The 21,987-nt window shown below is 41.9% G+C and overlaps 1 protein-coding gene across 1 annotated transcript in view; it reads right to left on the bottom strand.

Annotated features, from left to right (window-relative positions):
* Nucleotides 1-19,639, bottom strand: part of fryl (furry homolog, like) — a 112,628-nt gene extending 92,989 nt beyond the window's left edge. The window contains exons 1-2 of the mRNA XM_079506691.1: nucleotides 19,518-19,639; nucleotides 4,753-4,821 (exon numbers count right to left, since the gene is read on the bottom strand). The gene's annotated coding sequence lies outside the window, so the exon portion shown is untranslated. The remainder of the gene's footprint in view (nucleotides 1-4,752; nucleotides 4,822-19,517) is intronic.
* Nucleotides 19,640-21,987: the final 2,348 nt, after the last annotated feature.

Below are 21,987 nucleotides of genomic sequence, written 5' to 3'. Positions count from 1 at the left end.
ATCATGAATATTGGATCTGATAATTGTCTGAACCAAAAAACGGTTGATCGCCAATAGCAAGTCCCTACTCCTTAACTGGCAAGAATAATTCTTAAATACCATGGCCCATTACAAGATCCAATTAAATATGTGAACTCCCAATTTCCGACTGTCAACCATTTAATAAAATGTAATTCCTTTAATTGGCAAGGTGAGACATGGGGCTAAGGTTCAATACCACCCTGAATAGTTTATTTAGATCTGGTAGAGCTTTAGTTAATCCCCTTGGATGAATTACTGTACCATGTAGTACAGGTGTAGTCAACATGAGGCCGTATTAAAGCAGAGGCCAACATTTGTATGGTTTCCTCATCCAGAAATTGGGCCTACATACACGGCTGTAATGTGATGTTCTGATTCACCTTCGTGAACCCTTTGTCCCATAATCTCTCCAATCAGGGATCTGCCCCAGGAAATTAACACCGTTTTGGCAGCCATCAGTGTGTCTCCCACTGTAATGCTGCGCTTCGAGGAACTACTCAACTCAATCCATATTATTTGGTATAAAAGACAGCCAGTAAGTAACTGATGTTTTTTTCAATTCATCATTTAATTGGCTCTATAAAATGTTCTCAATAGTTTGTTTCACTCAAAGGGCCAGGTCTGAAATTTAAAAGGTAAAGATGAAAGATACCGCTGTAAGGAATTCAGATTTAAATATGTCAAAATGATATAGTGATTTAAAAAGCTAAGATGTTTAGATAGATGGAACAATCATTGATTACATTAAAATGCCTCAAGCTTAGATGTTTTACAGTGAGTCATTTGGGGTGCCTGTTCAGGAGAGTATGCTTCTGTTGAGCTGCGCATTAATGTTGTTGTGTGTGTGTGTGTGTGTGAGTGTGAGTGTGTGTGTGTGTGTGTGGTCAGAGAGACTCTGTACAGGAAGTGCAGAGTGCTCACACCCTCGGCTGCAGCGTGTGAAAATGTCAGTGAGATGATGTAAACGTTTAAAAACTCCACTAAACAGCCTGCCAGTACAAAAGCTGTGCACGACTGTCTGACACACACACACACACACACACACACACACACACACACACACACACACACACACACACACACACACACACACACACACACACACACAATATTGTGAAAAGTATGCACAAAGGGCATTGTAGCATTACATCTAGCCAGCACCAAAGCTAGTGTGCAGAGTAAGCACAAAGAGGCAGAACAGGGGATGAATACAGCCAGCCAAATGAAAGGGCAGCGGTGGCCAGTAGGAGAAGTGGTCTGCCCTCTAGAGGCCAGATGGCAGAGTACAAACCCAAGCAGTGAGCTCTGGAGATGAAGAGGCCCATCTTTAGGTTTGCACCACAGCTGGCTTTAAAGGTATATTCAGTGATTTCACTTAATGCAGATATCACTTCTTTTTTTGTTTTGTTGTGATAATCAACCCTACTATAGAGTGTGCTAACCATATAAGGAGTTCCTCCCTGTCGCCAGTTAACCCCTGGGGCAAAAAAAAACGTAGGTTTTGTTTTTGGCTAGGTGGCCCAGCCTTCATCCAATCAGACCCGGGGGGGGTTCCAAATCACTGAATGCTCCTTTAAGTTAACCAGTTACAACCTCTATTACTCTGTACGTGGAATGCTCTGTACTTCACCTCTACACCAAATTGGCCGAAAATAGCCGATCTACAAGATCACAACTCGTCACAGCCGTGACGAGTTGTCACATAGATCTGCTGTTTGCCAAATGCTTCCCACCGAATAGGGATGCTATATCTCACACAGATACATTTTCCACATTCAATTTGACAAACAGAAAAACAATGTTAGTTATTAAACCCAGAGCTAATTTGTCATTTTGGCAACAGTGGCAACAATCAGTGACTAAAACAATTAAGCTACCAATTACATTTTGTTTACAGAAATGTGCAGCTCGTACCAGGCATTATAAAAGCACGTCCGTGTTAATAACCTACCCCACTACACCCCCCTGCCCCCCCAACAGAAACCTAATGGGAGAATTTAGATACAAGTAAACACCACTGTTATTCCAGACAACTATCAGGCTGCCAAAGCAGACACAATAGAAATGCAAGGAAAATAAACGCACACTATAGTGCATCAAGGACACAGGCTAGTGGCTGCTGCTGGTGACGGATGGCGATGAGGAGAGGCTGAAGCCTGGCACGACGACCTGGTAAGAATCAGAGTCAGAGGGGAGAGCAAGAAGAGAGAGAGCCGAGTGATGAGGGTTGGGGGGAGATAGTCATCGCAGGGTCTGCTCAGCACAATGGGCCGGTGGAGGCAGCTGTGCTGCTGTGGGGGCCAGGTCCACGGTGCTGACTGGTTAGAACAATACCCCGGCGCAGGAGGCCCAGATCCCAATCAGCCCAGGAATGTGGAAGAGGAAGCGCTCGTGAACAATGCGCAGCGTTCCCTTATGCCATTCCAGGGTACCCCGCCCGCCTGCCGCTGGCCTGCTCTTGCAGTCCAGCCCTGAGAAAACAGGAAAGCCGGCGGACTGCAGGGCCCAATCAGCTGGTTCCCCACTGGTCCGCACACTGTCACTTTCTGGTTCTGCACTGCCGCCATATTGTTTGACACTCAGTGTAGTTGATCTGTAAAGGCATCAACAACAACATCCCCTTTCCGCCTCCCTCCATAACCAGTATTTCACGACGCTGCATCGCCCTCCCATGGCACAAACAGACACTACATCATAGATGCAAGTGTTGCTGGAGATACACATTCGCCCTGCGTGCTCGTTCACACAAGCTTTCTGTACAACCCCTCCAATTAGTCCGTTTTTGCATAACAGGTTGTTCAGACATCTGAACAGTGCTGTAAGATGGTGCTTCAACCAAATTACAATCATCCATAATGTGAACAGGAAAAACGTGTGTGCGTGTGCACGTGTATGTACTTTGCATGTGTGTGCGTGTGTGTGTGTGTGTGTGTGTGTGTGTTGTGTACGCGCGCGTGTGTGAGTGACTGTGTGAGTGTCGGACAAAGAGATCAGGCTGATTGTGTGTTGTGGTGAATGACAGTTGTGAGGCAACCCTCCGAGAACTGGGTTGTCGGAGCAGAGGAATGTGAGAATGTGATCTGACTGCCCTCAGGGTCACGATCGCTCTGTTTGAGTCAGAGCCAATCACCGCTCTGAGGCGCCACAAGGCCTTCAGTTACACTACAGCTATACGTCGTACACTGTAAAAACCTGAAAAGACGGGAATGAACCAGCTCTTGCTTTGGCGTCACAACATTTACCGTTGCTTGTTCAACAGAACATGAGCCCATCTTCTTGTAACCCTTCAAATTCTAGGGAAGGAAGTTAACCAAGACAACATCGATGGTCTGGTGTGTGAACTGGGAAGCTGCAAGCCACAGTTTCCTTCTCAACTAAGCCATTGAGCAGATGATGGTTTACCACCTAAGTCATGTTATATATTTCGTCATACGATGGCGAAATGCAGCAAAAATAGCACAATATACAAGCTCACAACGTGTTGTGAGTTGGTAGATCTGCTATTTTCCCTATAACATAGTTTTAGGTTTGTTTGCCTATAATGCCCAAAATAGGGACACCAAGGTTATGTGGTTAAGCCCTGCTTAATACCATAGATAGCAGTTGAGGCAAACGAACAACATTTTAGTCAGGAGCAGGCAGCATGAGAACTTTGCAGGGCAAAAATGTTAAATACTCAAAGTGTCTAATGTATCCAATTATATAACTAGTTTGACAGCATGTAACCAAATGGACCTGGCTGTAAGGGTACCACTGAGGATTTTACCGGCGTGTACACTGCAAACAGAGGCTGAAGCCTCCCCTGGATGTAGGTCAGACTGCTATTGATACAGCACTGTGTTTCAGCGTGCTGCTGCAGAGACCCGCTACATACCTTGCCGTGTCTGCACACCCATATTATTGATTGCCAGCTTAAGCCAGAGTTACATTTAGCAGCGTGCAGGACTGCAGATGTTGCGTAACGAAGACAGCAGATCTACAAGCTCACAGCCGGTCATGCTGTGACGCAACTAAGTATTAATCAGGCTTTACAACAGAAATCCAATGTATCAACTGCGATGTTGTGAATTGGAAACACACAATTCCAGACTCTCTCTCTGTGTGTGTGTGTGTGTGTGTGTGTGTGTGTGTGTGTGTGTGTGTGTGTGTGTTAAATGGTACATTTATATAGTGGTTTTATCCAAGGCACTTAGATTAGCACATAGATTGTGCAGTACATTCACACACCCATTCATACACCAATGGCGAAGGAAACCATGCAAGGCTCATCAACCTGCTCATCAACGGCAAATTGGGGTTCAGCGTCTTGCTCAAGGACACTTCGACAGTAACTCTGGGGAGCCCGGGTTCATACTGGGAACCTTCCGGTCCCCAAGCGGCCGCTCTACCCCAGTGTGTGTGTGTGTGTGTGTGTGTGTGTGTGTGTGTGTGTGTGTGTGTGTGTGTTGTGACTAAGCGGCGTGAGGCATTCCTGAGCTAACAGCTGTCAGGCTGGACATCAACTCGTTTACAGGCTAGTCGAGTTACCTAAGCCCAGGAAGAACTTAAAATGGCTACAAAACAAAAAGAAAAGAAAAAAAGCTCTGAAAACGTCCACTGTGCTACTTTTCAGATTGCAGCTCAAAAACAGATTAACCCAGCATATTCTTTCCCACACTGATTAGCAGCTCTCGTTAAAACCTTCAAGTGCTCCACAGTCCACAGTACACAGTAGAAGCCTATGTGACCTACCTTAAGGCCATAGAGTGATGGACTGCGACAGGCAAAGATGGACGCCCAAAGATGTCACCACACAAGTAACTGAAAAACACAGAGAACACACAGGATCAGTCACAGTGCACCATAGAGTGATATTTATCAACAGCTTTTCTTGGTATAGTACAGTGTATAATCTTGGATGTGCAAAGTACAGAAGAACAATTACATCTTTGAACGGTAGAGTTCAGTGGTTCACAACCTTTTTTCCTTGAACCTTTTATCCTTCTTAAGTCTGACAAAGGTTGAGAGAGATTTTTATTTTAACAATTATTACTATTATACAATGATGTGGGAGTTGGCCATGTTAAAGTTACATAATAGATGTTGTATGACAAGCTCGAGTGATGTCACATCACTCAGGTTGAGGCCTCGCATAAGCCCTTTGGGCTTCTTGCCTCCTCCTTGCACTTTATTTTTCTTGTATTCTAGGTATTTCCTTTTTGAGTGGTGCAACCACTCCCTTACGGAGCTATGTAAGGGAGCTATGTGTGTGGCTGGCTGGGTGCCTGGGTCCGAGCACGAAAATAGCATGGTTGTTTTTCACCACCTGTGCACAACACACACACGCACATATTAACTGTATATATGATTTTGGGTGTGCCAGTACAGTACAGTTGCTAGGCAACCTTCAGTGTCCCTCCAGGCACAAGGCGAAATGTGCGGGCACCCTATTGGAATCCACTCATTAAATCCTTATTTTTGTCAAATCCGTCTGGCGTTCAGATGTGAAGTCATTTTTGATCGCATCGCGGCCGACATATTACCGTTTCTGGCGAAAGATAAAGCACATCGCCAGCTGCTAAGACTACAATGTGCTTTCGGTTTCGTCTCTGCGAAGCATGTGACACACACGGAGGCGGGGCTCATATACAGTTATGTGAATCATGGCGCTGAAGTACCTAGTACATGACCACTAGATGGCGGCTCTCAAAGTGTTAATTACTGAAATCACTCAGACTTATTGTGAATAGCACAGGTAAAAAGGATAGCAGATGATGTACAGAGGAGATCATGGTCAATTATACTCCCTTTAATAATTTTTCTGATATATTTTTCATATTATTTTATCATTTAAGCGACAGCCCTATTTTATACTTTGGATATTATTAGTAGACACATTCTTGATGAAAGTCCAGAGGGACAGAATAAAATTGATGTTGTTGAGCAAGAGCAATTTGCAGGATTTTTGTTAATGAATATTTCTTCATAGTGGAGCATAGGGATGTTTTGCGCTAATTCGTCTAAAAGCGACACGTTTTGCACAGATGTACCCCAGGGCATGCTCCAATGATTTAGCTAGAGCACCCGAGCCGGCGACCTTCGGGGTCTCCACAGCGGCCAAATCCATATGGCCACCATTAACAATCTATATAAAAAGGCAAACATTTCTAAATTTCATTATGCTTTAAGTAGCATGTGACGAGTCAAACTAGGGGGTTTTCATGATACTCTATCCATTTTCCAAGCATTCGTTTTGCACAAAAACACTCGTTGGGCTAAAAATGGCCATAGCTGTCATCACAAATGTGACGAGGTCAGCACACACAGTGGCTATGGCGAATGCCGAATTTAGCCCAAATGTATTAACCCTAACCCTAACCTAACCCTAACGCAATTATTTCGGTTCAGGCGCCCTAGCTAAATCATTTGAGCATTCCCTGGGCTACATCCGTGCAAAAGATCACCCTTATCTCTCCCTATGCTCCTCCACTATCATGATTATTTCATATAAAAAATGCCTTTTTCTCACAATGTGCCAAAATGTCACATAAGGTCAACTTTTTTCCAATAATGTCATAACATTCCTAAACAGGGATACCATGCAGTTTCAAAGTGGTTCAAAAACACATCTATATATTAAAGGATGACACATATTGCCTAGAGCTACCCTCTAGCTGCTTTCCAATCTGGTCCCAGAGCAGCAGGTGTACTAGGGACAGCCTACTGTTGGCTCCATTCCACATTCCAGGTCAGGAGGATTACAAACTCCTCCGGAGTTGAATAATCCCAGATTTCCTACTGCATCGAAGAGGCAGTTTCATAAGTGATCACAGAGCCTCCAAAAATACCATCCCTCCTATAATTACGATGGCTGTGGAGGGCAGCTCTCCCCCCTTTCCTCAGGTCCACCTCGGTATATTATGTAATAATATAGAGCCCGACACTACAATGTGTCTGGGTTGCTCTAGACGGTAGAGCTGAATTCTGGATCGCAAAGTCATGGGTTTGATCCTGGGCATTGCCAACTCAGCGAATATTCAATATCAGAAGTTCGTCTTTTTTCCGCTAACCATTTTAACAATATCAGCCCCAAACCGCCAGTAACAGTCCATCTCCAATATACTGTATTATACTATTCACGGTTGTTGTTGTTGTATTCCGCATGACACAGTGCTTGATGACCACAGCGATACAAACTCAACATGCTGGCACTACTAAGCTTAGCTAGTTACTTAGTATAGAGTGACATGTATAGTACTGCTACACCTTTAGTGGTGCAAATATAGTGCCACTGGACAGACCAACAAAACACTTTTTGGCCACTCTCCACAGATACATCTGTGATCAAACAAAGAGAGGAAGAGTGAAGCAATGCTTACAGTGCCATGCACCGAAAATAGCCAATCTACAAGCTCACAAGCTCGTGGTAGGCCTGCCCTGAGCTGGTTATTTTTGGTCTGTGTCGCTGTTGTACGGTGAAGCATACATTAGGCATGCAGCAGTGAGTCAAGACACAAAACACTCCGGGCATACAGAGAAGTTCAGCTGTGTGAAGATTAAGAAGAACTTCCACTCCCCACTGATGTGGACAACTTATGAGACGTTGAACAGGTCAAGAAAAAGGAGAAGAAAGGAAAAAACATTGACAAACTTAAAAGTCACAGTACACGGCTTGTGGGCACATGCAGCTCCGCCTGCTGCAAGACAACGTGATAAGACACTTAAAATCCACCAGTTTCTCACGCTGACAGACCTGAGTGAATATATCTAGCTTCCTGTTCCAGCTCAGCAGCTCCAAACACTCCCCAAAAGAAGAAAAACAAAACGTGTGACGTGACCACACCACAGAAACAGAGCAAGGCCAACTTTGTGTACCTCCTTGGAGGTTGAAGCAAACAAGACACACTAAAAGAAACCTCTGCACTATATATAGACTGGAGGGTAGAGATAGTCTCATTTTGCTGGCATTACAAAATAACGCTAACGAATCAGGCCTTTTATGGAATTTGGATCTGCGGGAGGAGACGGGGGCACGTTGCTGTAAGCAGCAAGACAAACTGTAAGGAACGTAAAAGATCAACAGAGAGTGTCGACGTGAGCAATGGTTAACTTGGACTTCACCCTTGAGGTTTTTCAGACAGGAATGATGCTACAATCAGACATTTATGGTCGCCGGTGACGTCATGACCGAGGCAGACGTGTGAAAGACTAGCTCCGCTGAACCTATTTAAAAAATAGCCTTAAACCTAATCAAAACCTAACAAATGAGTTCGAAAATATACTGAAATGGTCGTCAAAGAATGGTGAAAGGCAAGACTACGAAAGATTCTAGCAAAGGAAGCACAGAAGGGTCCGAATTAAGACCAAACACAAGGCAGCTACGGCTAACACAGCTGAAGCTAACCGGTGAATCATCGCAAGCCATGGCTGGTGGAGGGAACGTGGAGTCGGAGATGCTAACAGAGCTACGGAAGCTCCGAGCGGAAAACAGTGACTTTTATAGAGACACAAAGACCTCGTTGAGCAGACTGGAGGCATCCATGACTGAAATAAAACAACGGATGGACACGCTGGACCAGAGAGTCACTACGGCAGAGCAAAGAGTGAGTGAAACAGAAGACAGAAGCGTGCTACATGACAGAGCATTAGCTTACTTGCTAAAAAAGGAGGCCAGCCTGGCTGCTAAGTGTGATCAAATGGAAAATATGTCACGACGCAACAACATTCGTTTGTTTGGAATTAAAGAAGGGGCAGAAAAGAATGATATGCCTGGCTTTATACAAGGATTCATGTGTGAAACTTTGCATTTGGAAGAAGAACTGTCTGTAAGGGTGGTGAGAGTGCACAGGGCCACGGTGCCCAAACCGAAAGAGCCGACAGCACCACCAAGATCCATAATCGTTCGCTTCCTGGACTATGGGGTAAAACAGACAGTCTTGGAGCAAGCGTGGTCACAGGGAAACATCCAGTATGAGGGAAGAAGAGTGGCGTTTGACCATGACTATTCACATAATTTACAAAGAAAGAGAAAAGCGGTGTGGGAAGTGATTAAAAAGCTGAAAGAAAAGAAAATCAAAGCCCGCACCATCTATCCGGCCCAAATAAAGATCTTCTTGGACACCGGAGAGAAGGTCTTCCCATCCCTACTGGATGCTAGAGAGACACTGAAGCAGATTGGAATCATCGTGGATGCTGAGGAACAAGACGTGTTCGACAGGGAGCTGACACAGGACGGGTGGAAGACGCAAGGAGGGAAAAGAAGGAGCCGTCAGCTGAACCTGGAGGACATCAGAGCCATAAAAAGAGGCAGTCAATTAAATCCCGATGACACCAGACCCACCATTCAAGAGGACGACCAAGAATAGCAACAGACAGAGTATCTCATCCAGGGACGTCGAGGACAGCGAGTTATCTAGATATTCTGAATCACATCTATGAACGTCCAGGAGGTCAGTATCATCTGAAGGGATGTAGTGATAAATTGAATCATTTGTTAGTATAATAAGGACTTAAGGTAAAAAATATATAAGGCAATGGTTATTATTTGAAATGAAGGGGAATGCTTTGGGTGAGGGTGCGAGGGGGGTGGCAGATGGAAATATGTAAAAACGGAAGTCAGTCTAAGGATTTGTTAATTTGTATTATTTTGATTTATGTGAATTTTGTGAAATAATATATGATCCTGCCAGGGAGGCTAATACATTTATGCTAATCTTTTGAGTGTGTACATATGAGGGTTTGGCTTACCAGGGGGGGGGGGGGGGGGGGGGTAAAGAAGGGACAGCAAATGTAGACATAATTTTTTAGTTCAGTGTTGGATTGTCTCTTCTAGGGGAGGGGCGGCAGGCTAAATACTGAGGTTTTTTTTGTTTGTTTATTGTTTGGTTAATAACAATCTCTCAAGTGTATGTTGGGTAACAAGCATATTTTGGGGACAGAGAGACAAGGGAATATCCTCAAATATTGTTTTATTTTATTATCAAGGGGGATGCCTGCCGAGGGGGGGGGGGGGGGCAAAGTATTCCTTTTTTTTTTTCTTAATTTCAGATAGGTTTTAGTGCGAGTAGGGGGGGGAACCTATGCATGCTCTAAGTTTAAGAGATATGCGAATCAAGCAATGGGATGAGGGCGACATCAGGTGGAGGCCCGTTGCAACTGCACTCTGTGCAAACCAAGAGAGTTTCTCTCTACCCAGAATGCTCATAGGGGGGGGTTTTATGTGTGTTTTTGTTTTGGGGATGAAGCATTCTATGGGGAATTTGGATTGTTGTTTTTACTTTACTTTCTCATTTTTCTTGGCATACTTTTGGGACTCAGTGTTTATACAGCTTAAATTCATTGTTTGTGTTTGTAAGGCAGACTTGGGCTTGTGTGGTGAGGAGGGGAGGCATGTTAAAATGAAAAGCAAGAAATATGGCAGATTTAAATTTTATTAGCTATAATATAAAGGGACTTAACAACCCTATAAAAAGGAAAAAGATACTTAGTCAATTGAAGAAATTGCAGTGCTCTGTGGCTTTGATTCAGGAAACTCATTTGTCTGAGATTGAACACTCAAAACTTAAAAGAGAGTGGGTAGATCAAGTGTACGGGGCATCGTGTGCGGGTGGAAAGAAGAGAGGGGTGGCTATTTTATTCAGTAAATCTGTATATTACAGCAATGAGCAAACCTTCCAAGATAAAGAGGGCAGGTATGTAATGGTGGTTGGGACGCTAGGAGGCATAAAGGTCACAATTTTGAATGTGTACGCCCCGAACGAGGATTGTCCTCTGTTTAGTAAAAAAATTGCTGCATTAATTGCAGACAACGGAGAGGGGTTCATAATCATGGGAGGAGATCAGAACTGTACTTTGAGTAATAAGTGGGATAAACTACCGTCATCAACGAAACCTTTATCCAAAAAGGCAATGGCTTTAACAAACATGATGAGGGAGTTGGGCTTGGTGGATGCATGGCGACATCTTCACCCGAATGAAAGAGATTTTTCATTTATGTCCCAAGTATATGGGAGTTATTCTAGGTTGGATTACTTTTGTGTGTCAAAGAAGGATCTTTTTCGTATTAGGGAATGCACAATGGGACAGATCACTATTTCAGACCATGCCCCAGTTTCTATGAAAGTTGGCTTTGAGTTAGTCAACCACTTAAAGTACTGGAGGCTTAATGCCTCATTACTATCAGATGCTAGTATTAAGGAGGAAATAATGGGTGCCATTTCTGAGTACTTTGCTATAAATGATGATGGGAGTGTTTCACCCTCAGTAGTCTGGGATGCGGGTAAGGCCACAATCAGAGGGAAGATTATTTCTATAGGAGCGAGAATAAAAAAGCGAAGGCTTGCAAAACAACAAGAATTGGAAAACAAAATAAAAATCCTAGAAAAAGAACACAAACAATTTGGGAATGGGAAAACACTGGAAGAATTAAAAGAAATTAGACAACAATTGGATGAGTTGTTAACGTATAAGGCAGAGGGGGCACTTAGGTACACTAACAGAAAATATTATGAAATGGGAAATAGGGCGAGCAGGTTGTTGGCCTTTCAACTCCGGAAGGCCCAATCTGGTCGTGCTGTGGCCAAAATCAGACACCCCGAAACCAACCTTGTTGAAACGCAGCCTAAGCAGATCTCGGATGCCTTTGCCAAATTTTACGAACAATTATACAAGGGTCAAGAACAAGAATTTAAAAGAGAAAAGATTATTGAATTCTTGAGACCTCTCGAATTAAATAAATTGGCAGAGGGGGAAGCATCCAAATTAATAAAGCGCATCACTGAGGAGGAAATAAGAGAAACCATTTCCAACTTGAAAAACAACAAATCTCCAGGTGCAGATGGCTTTTCAGGGGAATATTACAAGGTTTTTGTAAATGAACTTTCTCCTAGGTTATGCAAATTATATAATTGTGTATTATCATCAGGAGACCCCCCAAAGTCGTGGTCAGAAGCCATCATCACGGTACTACATAAAGAAGGAAAAGACCCCATACAGTGTTCTAGTTACCGCCCAATCAGTCTTTTGTGCGTGGATTATAAGATATTAACCTCTATATTGGCGAATAGAATTCAAAAGTACATTAAACAATTAATAAATCCTCAGCAAACGGGGTTCATATGGACTAGACAAGGGACAAACAATATTAGGAGGGCATTAAACATACAGTCACTAGCAGCGAGAGATAAAGACCCATCGATGCTCCTTAGCCTCGATGGGATTAAGGCCTTCGATAGATTAGATTGGCTCTTTTTAGAAGAGACTTTAAAAGAAATGGGTTTTAGAGAAGAATTTGTTTCTTGGATTAATCTGCTATATAATAATTCCAAATCAAGAATTAGAGTTAATGGTCACTGTTCAGAATTTTTCAAGGTTGAGAGGGGCGTAAAACAGGGAGATTCATTATCCCCTGTTCTCTACGCAATTAGTATAGAATGTTTGGCTGAAGCTATACGTCGAAATACTCAGATCCAGGGCATTCCAGACGATGGTGGGTTCGTCCACAAGGTGGCGCTATTCGCTGACGATGTTTTGCTCTTCATAAGAAATCCACTGCTCTCTATCCCCCCACTCATGCAGTGCCTGCAAAGTTATGGATCCGTTTCAGGTTATAAAATTAACGAAAGCAAATCGGAGGCAATGATGATTTCTGGGTCCTGGCCTACACAACTAAACAAAGATGTATCATATCGTTGGTCTAAACAGGGGTTTAGGTACTTGGGGATTATAATCACACCAAATCCCACACAATTATTTGATGCAAACTATACAAAATTAATTAGAGCCATTAAAAATGATCTGGGGAGATGGGATGTTCTTCCCCTTTCTTTATTGGGTAGAGTTGAAACGGTGAAAATGAATGTATTGCCTAGACTTCTGTTCTTGTTTCAGTCCTTGCCTGTCAGAGTACCCATCTCCACCTTTAAGGCACTTGATCGAATGATTTCTAAATTTATTTGGCAAAATAAAAAGCCCAGGATAAGGCTCAAAACACTTCTTTTGCCAAAAATTAGGGGAGGCCTAGGCCTTCCCAATTTAAAGCATTACTATTGGGCGGCTCAGCTGACTGCAATTGTCGCATGGATAGGTAATGATGAAGAGACAGGTTGGAACCGAATAGAACAGAGCACAATTAAAGGGGTGTCTCTGTCAGCATTACCCTTCCTTGATAAAAAAACTATTGATAAAAACAAAATTAAAATAGGAAATGAATGGATAAAGCATACATTAAAGGTGTGGGAAGCAGTTAGGAAAACACTGTGGGGACCAGGGTCAGTTTCAAGGGCAATGCCAATAGTGGGTAACATTGATTTCTCTCCATCCATAAGTGATACTGGATTCAGTCGTTGGGCTGATAAGGGTCTTAAAACCATAAATCAGTTATTTGAGGGAACAACTTTTAAATCCTTTGCTCAACTCCAGACGAAATTTAAACTCCCTTCAAGTGATTTATTTAGATATTTCCAAATAAGGCATTATATCATGGATCATAGAGAGAGAGAGCTGGTTAGGAAAACCCCAAACGAAATTGAGGTGTATTTCATTGGTATTGCAGAAAAAAAATTCCCGACTAAAAAACATGTTTCTAATTTATATAAAGCACTGGATGATGTTTCTCAAAATACATGGTACATTAAGGATAAATGGGAATTGGAATTAAATATAATAATTGAAGACAAAACCTGGGAGGACATGTGTGAAGGTTGTCACAAGGGAATAAATAGCCAGTTGTGGAAGGAATTTGATTGGAAACTCAAAACTAGATATTTCAATACTCCTCTGGTCATTTCTTCATACGTGAAAACACCATCCATAGAATTATGTTGGAGAAATTGTGGGGGAGTTGGAGACCATACACACATTTTTTGGGATTGTCCAATAATTTCAGGGTTCTGGAAAAATGTTAAAAAGGAAATTGAAAGGTGTTTGGGGTTGAATATTCCTTCTGGACCCGAGTTATTTCTGCTGGGAATTATACCCGAGGAGTTGCGTGGATGGAGTTACATATTAAGGATACTTTTACTGATTGCTAAGAAAATGATAACAGTAAATTGGAGGGAGGTAAAACCACCTACTATAACCCAATGGAAACAGAGACTGAAGCAGGTTTATATAATGGAGGAAATGACGGCAAGGTTACAATTAAAAATGGAAAGTTTCATACTTAAATGGACTTCTGTAATATTGTACTTGGGTGTTTCGGTGTATGTGTAGAGGTCTAGGAGTGCTGAGTAGGGGTTGTTGAGTCTATAAAAATGCTTCGAATGTTGGATATCTGCTGTATATTGTATTGTATTGTGAGTCATGTCTCCTGCTGTTCCCTGCCTTGTCCTGTACTGTCTGAGGAATGCTGTGTTTTTGAAGTTTGTCAAGCTGTTTTTCTGTTTTTCTTTGATTTCTTTTATTGTCTCTGTTTTTGTTATGTATTTTTGTTTTCTTGTATTCACATTTATGTTTGATTTCTGTTTCATTGTTCGTGTTTCATTTTTTGAAATAAAAACAAAGTTCAAAAAAAACAATCAGACATTTATATACTATGTAGAGGCCCATATATTTTTGTGCGTCTTCTTCCTCATTTTCATCTTGAATGTATAATGCAACACAGCTGCATGCGAGAAGCCAGTCAGCATGAATTGAACTTACCATAGACTCTATGGTAAAGTTGATGCTCTAAGAGGCTTAGAGCACTGGTTCTCAACATGGACCGGGCAGTGGGCACCCCCAGGAGGTTCCAGGGGGTCCCCCCAGTGATAATAGTACCGTTGTACAGAGTCAAACAAATGGGTCACACACACAAGGAAGCCTAACTTTCAAAAACAATAATATCTGGGCTGGACTTGTTATTTGTAACAGCCTGTGTGATCCTTTAGTCAGCAACCAGGGCGCTGCGCTGCTGTATCACAAATGAGACAACCGGCAAACTAAATAGCCTACATCTGGCTCGCTCCAATGCTAAATGACAGGCCAGGGCCCCTACTGTAATCGCTACCTTTGTAAAGAACGGAAATATCACTGGCTTCATTTGACAGAGGACTTTCATGCTGCCGCCCAGAGACAACCACCTATTTGCATGTCTCAACTCTCAACAGATTTCCCTTTGCACCTGACCTGACCGGCTCACATCTAATGGCCCAATACATTGGAGTTCCACTTGCTCTGCTTGAGACTTACTGAGGAGTGAGGACCCAGGCCAGGCTTGGAGCGAGCGTCTCCCGTCAGGGCTTGATAATACTTTGTTGCGAGCAGTGTTTGCGCACGGTAAATAGCTGATCTACAAGCTCACAACTGTGACACATTGAGAGCTTGCAGAACAACAATTTATCGTGCACGACACCGGCAACAGAGTATAAATCTGGCCTTAGGGCAAAAGCGGGGTGGTTTCTTTGGTAAAGTCGGACCCAAACATCAATTATGTTCCAAACCCTTTCTCCCAAAGCCAAGAATAATCTGCCTCGGCAGGGCTCAATTATAGGCTATTTCTAGCTCAACTCATTCCACGCTGAGCGTTACAGTACACGGAGCCTTTCAATGCACTCAATGAGAAAAGTCAACTTTTTCTGGGATCAATGACCCACATCTAGTATCAAGCAATTTGTCTTAAACTGTGGGTAAAATTAATGTGCACTAATTCCCACATGTCCATAGGAAGGCAACATGAGAAGCTTTTAAGCCTAATTTATATACAATTGCATGACGTTGTGGCTCACTCAAAGGAACTCATTTGCTAGCTAACAACGTGTCACAATGCAGCACTTGTCAACAAGCCACGCCGGCGTGCAATGGGGCATACTGTCCAAGTGTCCATACATTTAAACTGAGCTTTAAAAAGGTGGGTGTTTTGGTTTCAGACTCTTGAGAATGTGTCCTTCAAATTGGATTTTATTCTTATCAGTGGCCGCCAGGAGAATTTCAGCTCGAACTTGTAATACTGGCGTTATCAATGGCATCATACATTTCACCATGAACTAAGGTGGTGGTCTAAAGAAAACAGACAGGCAAGCCCCAATCATTCAGATTCACTTGCAGTCTGTGGCTTCTTAACATACTCAGGTTAATCATTTATCCAAACTGCAAATACACACAAACAGACAACACCTCGACACAACCTCAATCTAAATGGAGATAAGGGCTCATCTGTGGCACTGGCACACAGGCCAAACAAATGAAAGCTGTCATCTAGGCCACTGGTTCTCAACGCTGGGTTGAGGGACTCCCAAGCGGTCATTAACAGATGGCTGGAGGAGGTCCCGTCAGCTACAACATGATTTATAATTAGGCAGGAACCAAATGTACCCTTACAGTTACAGGTCGGTATAAATGTGTCCATGTGTAAACTCTCAGAGTCAAATGAATGCTGATGGTTTTACAGTATAGCTTGGGGTCCCAGATTTCTTTTTAAAGGGCCTAATGCATATAAAACGTTTGAGAATCACTGATCTTGGCTGTAAAACACCAACATCATCATTCACAGTATCTTGGACAGCTGCGAGGCACAGTGTTAATTTAACTCGGGATTTTTCTGCACACCAGTGTCTCTGAGAAGGGTGCGGGGAGCTGTCAAGTGCTCAGAGAACCAGCTCTTACAGAGTCAACCATCTGAGACATCTACGCTGCAGTGAACTCCTGTGTTTAATCATAAGAGGCATATATACTGTAGCTCGGAAAGGTCCACTAGGGCTGGACTAATATTTATATCACAGTATCACAGCACCGATGGCAACTGTATATGACGATCATTTCATTTCCTTAAAATTTCTATATACACCGGTAAATGCTTCTGAAGGGCACAGGGGTAAAGTACCTGCCCACCCTGCCCAACACCATAGACTTTCAGGGGAGGGAGATCTTTTCCGCTTTGGACAGCTAAATTAATCAAATTAAATGCTTCTGAAAGGGTAAAGCACTAGTATTGCAGCTATATAATACACTTAAAAGTATTACTAGGACATGTTTAAAAAAATGCAATAAAATCAAGCTACTGGCTTCAGGTATAGCAGAATAAAAAAGGAAAGAAAGAAAAAGCTCTACCAGTCAAAATCCACAATGTAGGACAAATTCATAGCTTCTACATCGTTTTAACCATCCACCCCTAGTGTAAACAAATAGTTTCTGATCTGGTTAAACACAGACCAAATGATTAGGTATTCCAATCAGGTGTGTAAGCTGAACGCCAGACAGAGGTCCAGACAAGAAAATGACATGCCGTAAACTACAACAACAGCTCAATAGGCCAACATTCTGCAGTGCTGATAGGTGAGACAGACAAGCATTGCGCCAGGAGGAAAAAGCTTCATCACCTGACTGACCAGAGTGGTGTTGAACGGATCTATTGAGTCATATCCAGGGGAAGTACAAGTGACTTTTGGAAAAAACCAAAAGTATTACGTGATAAAAACAAAAAGGACAACTAAGAGGGGCAAAAAGATGATACTTGTGCCCATTAGTTGTTGTGCATTACATAACATTTTCGTGACCACCAGTGAAATGCTGAGTTAACAGTTAATCCTAGCAGGGGAACAGCTTAGTGAGGGGCCAGGGAGGGGGAGGGGGTTGCTTTTCTTTTTACCAAGCCAGCTATTCTATCACCATACTCATCAATGATACCAGATTAAACAAAAAAACAATCCCTTGAATTATGCCCCAGATCATCGCAAATAGATTCGTTTCCTGTAATATAGAGGGATTCCCAGCAGTTTGCGATGCTGAGCGTGTGTGTATGCGCATCAACACAACAGCCTACACATCTGCACTCCCATCAGGGTCTTATATCCCAGCAGGACAGAGGGGAGGGAGATAGTCGGTTCTACTGACCCGTGGTTGCGAACGACTGGCCACGGCAAGCACTGATGTCGACTCAACTCCATGGCAAACCCAGAAGTAGACATTAAGGGACATTTGCCACTGGTCCTCTGGGACAGTGACTTTTCAAGATCACCATTGTAGCTTCTGGCCCAGGAACATAATTTTTTAATCAACAAATAACAGTCAAGAATTTACCCTCATAATGATGGGGCCGCCGCACACAGAACACTATGTTGTAATTAACCCGACAATTTCACAAAATCACAATGCTTCGCCTATTTTAGGTGAATGTTCACCACCCGAATAGGGAGTGGTTAACTAACCACTAACGAAGTGCTTGGAGCAAAAAAGCTAATAATGTCAACTGAAATTAAACAAAGTGGTTGCACTGGTCCACTGACTGACAGGAGAATCATAATTGCATTTCTCTGCAGAACTACTGAGATATAAGTATTCATGCAATTATACAAGAGGACCCACACAGCCAAGAGCATGACCGACTCCTATGTGGGCTCCTATGAGTGAAACTGACTTCACCCCATCAATGTGTATTGTGCCAATGTGCCTACGTCTGAAATAGTTTGGCCATCTCCACCTCCAGCCTCGCAACAAACTGACCAGATTCCTCTCTCTCTCTGTCTCGCTCTCTGTCTGTGTTCCAGTCTCGCAGCTCAGCTCTTGCACAGCACAAGAACAAATCCTCCATTGTGTGTCTGTCATGCACTCTCTAGATAGAGAAAATGAAGTTCTCTGAAGCATGCGAGATGCAACGCTGACAATTCTCCCAGTGTCATGCAGGAGGTGCGACAAGCAAGAGAGATGTCATGCTGTATGCATGTTTTTGTTTACTTGTCAAAAACACAGCACAGGGACAGCTTGCCTTCTAGGCTGAGTGACCATATAGCAACCAAACTATATTGCAATCTTCATAGAGACAAAGACTAACACTTAGCTGATCCCATGGCAGATTTCTCTTTCATTTCCCCAGGAAAGACATTAAAAATAAATCACTGCAACACACTTTAAATAGATTGTGACTTAGGAGTGTATGGTTATTTCAGTTAGCAGAGGAGGCGTTGTTGATTATTTGATATTTGCACCTTGAATTTAGAGTTCAGTGGTTCAGTGGTGACAAAAGGCTACGTACCTACACATTAACGGTTATTTTATCGTAACTGAGTGTGCAAATTGAACAAATTCCATTCGTACACTCATAGTTAAATAACCAAAACAAAAAAAGCAATGGTTGCAACAGTATGTACCACAAACAAAACACTGCAAAACATGAGTTAGCTAACGCCAGCTAGCTTTTATTTAGCTTGACATCGGGAGTAGAGTATGTGTTCTGTACAAGTTGCACTAAAAGCTTACTAGGAGTAAATAAAACAATGTCCTTTATCCAACCAGCTGGTTGACAACTCCACGTCAATGTGTAATAACAATAATAAAGACGAATGAAAGCCTTTCAATTTCTCAAACACAGCCAAACTAAAGCAGTCACAGAAAAAGTGAGGAGTGGAGGAGCTGACACTGCTGCCTGCCCCTGCTTGAAGCTAAAGCTAATGCTAAATCTGAGTGCAAAACTCCCATCGGTCTGTACCATAGAGTAGCATCATGCTAGGCTACGTTTAGCCTGTTTTTGCTAACGCAGTTTTACACATCAACATCACGTTAAATTGGTGTCTGTTCACCTCGATACTTGATCTAATGTTACTCACAGCTTCCGTGTCCTGTTGTTGTACTTTAGCTAGACGTAGCTGTGTGACTCGCAGTCATTTTGACCAACAAGGCAAGGTTCCTCCTCCATGAAGGGACTGAAGCTCTGAGCTTTCTTTTTTTCCTCTAACTAGGTTTTGTGGTAGAAGAGCGCCACTGTCAACACGACACGCTGGTCCCACCTCCGGAGTGGTATACACACAACTGTGACCTAGTGAAGCATGTGACCGCCCGTTCAATCATTTCTGCAGGGCAAAAGGTTTGATATTAAAATATGATATGAATAATCATATTTTATATTATTACAATATGTTCAATATATTTGCAAATATTAAATCATTTATGCAGGCTATATTTGATGAAAACATTTTAAATTAAAGTAGGCCTAAATATTTTAATATTTCATTTCATTCAATAGGATATTTAGATAATAATATACTAAAATATTTGTTCCTGGGTTTTGTTGTTTTAAATGTCTATAAAATAATTGTCCGTGACCATCCACAGAATTCGATGAGAAATAAATGGCCGAACAAACAAAATTCAATAGTGCGCCAATTTTGGTGTGACGTCTTTCCTGACTGGCTGTGCTGGTAAGACGCCTACCACACTATGCAGCGTCCCGTTGGATGAAACGCCTGTCAATCATAAACTGTAACATTTTGGGGATGAAATCGGGGTATAATATTATTTGTTTATATGTTTTAATAAAAAATAAGAAATAACTGCATCAAAATGTCATATTGCTCTGAAAACGATTTGAAACGCTTCAATAAAATTATATAATCTAAAGGTACATATAGAAGGCTTCAAACCTCAGACATTTTTAACCTAAAACTTCTAAATAAATGGAATGGGGTGTACACATAGCCCCTGTCCAAATAAGTTGGTTTATGTAATAAAGGGGAAAGTGCAATATTAAAGGATTGTAAAAATGAAATCCAGGCTTCATTGTAAATATGAAATGTGTGGTCTCATGTAGGCTATTAGGCTATAGTAGATTGTTGTTGTTTTTTTGCATTTCTGTGCTCCTACTATCTTGAATGCATGAATCTATTAAAAAAAATGAATTCACCATAATGTGTTATTTATATCATGACATCACTATTATAATTAATTTAACCAAAAGATTGTTATTCGGAGATGCACATTCATTCATTCCCTATTAAAACAATTCAGGTTCACACATTGATTGATTGATTGATTTAAGTATTTATTAACAGTTGGCAGAATTACAGTACATTTCAAGCATGCACAACTCAATACAAAAAACTGTTAACTGTGTGTGGACGACCAATAAAGCACTAGACTTGTTTACAAGAGGGTCCACCTTGTTCAATTCATCATAACATTTAGAGACATACAAATATACACTTCTATATAGCGAAAAAAACAGGAAATCATCATCATAAAGAAGGTAAAAAGGGAAAAGAAAACATATACAGTGAGGGGGGAAAGGGGTGGGTGGGGGATTCAGATTAATCCCCACATAAAATCCCACATAATTTTATTAGAATTTCATAGGTGACCTCAAAGGCCTTACAGCACAGATAGAGAAAGTACACATAGTATACAAGTAAGCCAAAACAATTAATGTGAACATGTCACTATAAACGTGTTTCACACTATAATATAATATCGGTAGATAACAAAATGAAATTAAAAGGTTTTCCTTTCTTTACTCTCTGCAGCCCACAAATGGGTCCTGACCCAGTGTTTGGTAAACAGTGGGCTATAAAGGACAGTAGAGTGGAGGTTGTGAGGGGTTAACAACCACAGTACAGGGAGGAGGAGTTTCTCGTAAATCTAAAGTGAAAGTGTATACAGTAGCAGAGACAGTAGTTTGGTTGCAGCGCACCCACATTCAACATGACGTTTACAGAAATACTGAGAACTTAAAGACAGGTGAGTAGAATGACTTATTATGCATTAACAACATGCATATATCCAGACATGATAGCATGATGCAGCAGTTATTTTCATATGCCTTGACATTTTTATAAAGATGACGTGATGAAGTGCCGTACATCTGTCAACATGACTGTGCTCTATTCCAATACAATCCAGCAACCCTATAACAATTAAGCTGTGAGAAGTATCCTACCCCTTTAGATAGCACTTTTTAGACTTAGATATCATTTGAAACAGACTTATAGCATGTCATGTAGACAGCACAATAATTGCATTGTATGTAGTCATAGCACATCATAGTACATATGTATAGCATAGTATAGTATATATGTATAGGTTATATGTATAGTGTCATTATATAGATATGTTCTAGTTACGTTCTTAGCTTACGCATGTTTCATGATAAAGGCATTTTATATATGTGATGTATTCCCATGCTTTTGTTCTTGCCTAATGTAAATCGCTCTGGATTAAGAGCGTCTGCTAAATGCCTACATTGTAAATTGTAAGTAGCCTATCATTCAAGAACTACATCTGACACTTCATCTTTTATTGTGTAGA

Source organism: Electrona antarctica, assembly GCF_951216825.1.
Source record: "Electrona antarctica genome assembly, chromosome: 7".
In the NCBI taxonomy this organism is placed as follows: domain Eukaryota; kingdom Metazoa; phylum Chordata; class Actinopteri; order Myctophiformes; family Myctophidae; genus Electrona; species Electrona antarctica.
Note: the sequence above shows the minus strand (reverse complement) of the source record. Positions and strands in the feature narration are given on the sequence as shown.